The sequence below is a fragment of the Myotis davidii genome, unplaced genomic scaffold, assembly GCF_000327345.1.
Source record: "Myotis davidii unplaced genomic scaffold, ASM32734v1 scaffold629, whole genome shotgun sequence".
Classification (NCBI taxonomy): Eukaryota; Metazoa; Chordata; class Mammalia; order Chiroptera; family Vespertilionidae; genus Myotis; species Myotis davidii.
This window is the reverse complement of record NW_006300210.1, coordinates 1285406-1289800: the sequence shown is the minus strand read 5'-3', so window position 1 is coordinate 1289800 and position 4395 is coordinate 1285406.

Below are 4395 nucleotides of genomic sequence, written 5' to 3'. Positions count from 1 at the left end.
TTTCAGTCTGTTCAGAGTTGTATTTGTTGTTCCAACTGGGTGATGACGCCCAAGCTCCTTATGTTCCGCACAGAAACTGGGAGTCTCCAGAGGAACAGAAGAAGCATTTCCAGTTCTGCCCTCAAGGACCCGATTCGCTAGAGGGAAAACCAGATGATAACCAACACACAGGGGCCGGAACCTCAAGCAATGGTGGGCGGCCACCAGGAGGAAAAATAAAGTGGCAGCGGAGGGTGGGGGGCGGGGGCGCTATTTGAACACAATGGCCTGGTGACATGTGAGCAGGGCTGGAGTGAAGAAGCCAGCCTCAGGAACACGGAGGAGGAGTTGCAGCTGTGGACCCACAGGCGCCTGATGGATAGAGAAGGTGTGACCAGAGCAGAGTGGGCCGAGAGTGGTGAGCAGAGTGGAGAGGAAGAGGACAGCCAGATCCTATAGGACCCGAAGGTGTTAAAAGCGGGGCAAGAAGAGACATGATCTGAATTTCACTTTAAGCATTTGTTGTAGTGCCGTGTGGAGGATGGACTGTCGGAGGAAAAGGTAGAAGTTGAGAGTCTGGTCAGAAGCCACGGCGGCAGCCTCGCTGAGAGATGATGGTGCCTTGACTAGGGGCCGATGGAAGGGGTGGAAAATGGTCAGATTCTGAATATAAACTTAAAAGGGAATTTGACGGAGTGGTTGTGGGGGTGTGAGAGAAAGAACGAAATCAATGAAGACCTCTAGTTTTCACCCTGCAGGAGTAGGTCCAAGTGGGGAGAGATGCCAAAACAAAACCAAGTATTAAATTGGATTTGCCTCTTAGATAGTTAAGTAAATTCGGAAAGGCTTTTGGATATATCAGTCAGGGGAGGCTTCCATACTGCAGATCTAATTAGGGGCATATCAATGGGATTTAAATCCATGAAATAAACAGAAGCATCTTGAGCTGTGCTTCCTAATGTAGTAACAACTAGTAACCACATGTGACCATTGAGCACTTGAAACGTAGTTTGTGGGACTAAGGAACCAAATTGTATTTAATGTTAATTAATTTAAATTTAAATGTAAAATTTGACACTTGATTCAGTTATTGAAAACATATATTTTGGGAAAGCTTAGGTATCGTTTTCAACTATGGATGTAATAAAATCAGACATTTCCTAGGAAACGGAGACCCAGCATTTCCTATAAAAATATAGCATTTGAATTGACATGTATTAAATGTGTAAAATATATGCCATTTGCATTTCAAAGTCTTGGCCCCAAAATGTAAAATAACTCATGAATAGTTTTAATATTGACTACACTTTGGGATGATACTATTTTGGATATATGGACATAATACATGTTATGAAGATTAATTTTACCTGTTTCTTTTTGCTTTAAAAAATGTGGCTGCCAGAAGACTAAATGTTACATATGTGGCTTGCCTTACATTCCTAACTGGATAATGCTTAGCTAGACTAGAGGAGCGTGTAGTAAAAAAGAAATGTCTTAGGACTGAAGACTTGGGCTACTCTAAGGTTTAGAGGTTTGGGAGGTAGGGCTGATTCCACGAAGAGCCTCAAAAGAGGCAACCTTAGAGGGAGACCAACCAGGAGAGTGGGTGTTCTAGAAACCACGTGAAATAAGGTACTAAGAAAGAGGGAGCACATGGCTATGTTAGAGGCTGAGGAGGGATTAGCACAAGGTAGCATGAGAATTGAACGTTGGAATCAGCAACATGGTGTTGTAGTGACCTTGATGGTTTCTGTGTGTGTGTGTGTGTGTGTGTGTGTGTGTGTGTGTACATGTGTAGTGGGCTTAAAGGCTGACTGGAGTAGATTATGAAAAAATCAAACAACTTACTTCTTCAAGAAATTTTGCCGTGCAGAAGAGCAGAATAATGGAGCTGTTGAGGAATGGGGGCTCAAAGAAGGATTTTTTTTATTCAATGGGAAAGGTATGTTTATAGTAGCTACTAGCTTTTTATTCCTCCTAAGCTTTTTGACATAAATAAATCATCTTGCAAATATCTGTGGGCTAGCAGGACGGTTTAAATTTTATTTAATTCAGAATTGAGGAATGCTAACAATTGCAAATGAGAACCTATGGTTTTTAATTTTTTATTTGTATTGATTTCAGAGAGGAAGGGAGAGAGATAGAAAGATAGAAACATCAATAATTCTAACAAAATGACATTCAATTCATTGATTGACTGCCTTCTGCACACCCCACCCCAGGGATCGAGCCTGCAACCCTAGCATGTGACCTGACCGGGAATCGAACTGTGACCTCCTGGTTCATAGGTCAATGCTCAACCACTGAGCCATGCCAGTCGGGCCTATGTTTTATTTGGCCCATGAAATTGTTGTGAACAAGGAAGTCTAGGATTACCGAATCTGTTTTTAGGATTACTAAAATGACTGACAATGGGTTGTATACAGTTCCCTTAAACATATAACTGGGACATCTTCTGTGTTGCAGGACAAGTGCATGGAATTGTAGACATAGGTATAGAATACAAGTGCCAAGGTATTAAGTGCTTAGTAAAACTGAAGGAATGAGTGAAGAGATCTCAGCATCCTGAAATACGAAAGGGACTAGCAATACCCAAGAATTCACCAACAGATGGCACCATACTGTTTCCTATCTGAGTTTATATAGAGACAATGCTAAATCACATTCAATTCTTAAATTCAAGTGCTGGTTAAGGGAGAAAATGGAATCCCTGGAAATATATTTTGTGACTTCAAATATTATAATTCAATAGTTAAAGCATGCTTATTCGTATTTATTTATTTAGTGTCTGTGTTCCTACTGTCAGTCTGTTAGAGCCTTTCCTTAGGTCAGATCTTGAAAGAAAGGGAATGAGGATGACTTTAGATAGGGGAAGAGAAATATCCTCAGGCTATCATTATTAAAATGTTTGTGAACACTAAGAAGTGAAGTTGTTAATTCATTCCCCTTAAGAGATTAATACATTCAGTGCCTGTAAAACCAAAGACGTCTTGTACATGTTTGGAGCACGGGCATGATGCTTTAGAGCAGCCATTTTCAACCCTTTTCATTGCAGGGCACGCAAACTAATTACTAAAATTCTGTGGCACACCAAAAAATATATTATATTTTTTTCCAATCTGACCCCCCCTCCAAAAAAAAAGGTATGATTTTGATCCATTCATGCTGGACAGCTGTGTTGGCTGTTGTCATTTTTAAATTTGATAATCTAAAAGAAAAGAAGTCAGTGCTCCCGACTAAATAGTCAGGTATTGCATGTTTTAAAAACTCTTGCAGCACGCCGGGTGAAAATCGCTGCTTTAGAGAGCCCAGTGTGGTCAGACTGAAAGTGACGAGGAACACACAGTGTGCTTTTAAAAAACCAAAACAAACAAACCCCTCCCCCACATGGTCTGCATATCCAAAATGTAAAATATTCTTTTGCGTGCCATAGGTAAACAGTGCTCCCCCCTGACCTCCAATTGCTTTTATTTTCTGTAGCATTGGTTGCAATTGCCCTAATTTCCCATGCGCATTATTTCAGCTGCAGGTGTGAGACGGAGTGGATGTGTCCTGAGGCCTTGCTGTGAAAAGCCAAGCCTGACAGCTCTGGGAGCATGGAGTCCTGGTCACACACAGGACAGACGGGACAGCAGCAACGCAAACGACCTCAGGTGTGATTTACCTTAAACTTGAGAAGAGGGCTGCTCTCACAGTGATTTTTTGGTCTCATCAAGAAGCCTCTACCTCAGATGTGGCCAGATCCCTGCAGATAAATGCTACTGGTCAAAGGCAAGCAAGTGTATGCTTTCCAAGGGGCTGGGCCCTGCTATAGTGGAGCGAGACAGCAGACACCCACAGTGCCGGGCACCCCTGTCTCCCTCTCCCTCTGTGAGCCTGTGACTTCAGTTTCAGGAGGAACCAGGCAGGGCTACTCTGGGCCTCCCTGGAAGATCAGTAAGATCACCAGGTCCTGGTGTATCTGATATGGCCAACACCTTGCCAGGAGAGTTATCACTGAGTTTCTTGAGAATAGCACCACTATGAACCTAAAAATGTGTGTACACAAGTTACTAAATATTTAAATAACATGCCAGTTGTTCTCTCTGTTCTCTTCCACCTGAGCACACTCCTCAGTTGCCTTTGTGGGTTTCTCCGGCCCCCATTAACTGACACTCACCTCAGGGCAATCACCCCTGGAGGATGAGGATTCCAGACCTTTCCTGAGCTCCCGATTCCTCCCTCTGCCTTCTGAACCCTCTTCTTGGATGTTCCATCAGTGTCTTAAACGCACTACGTGGGGGAAGAACACATCTCATTATTGTCTTCCCAAACCCACTGCCCTTTGTCTTCGCCGTGTGTGTAAGTTTTTCAGTATACGGGGTATTTGATACTTTAAAAAAAGAATGACTTACATAAGTTATAAAGCATAATTTT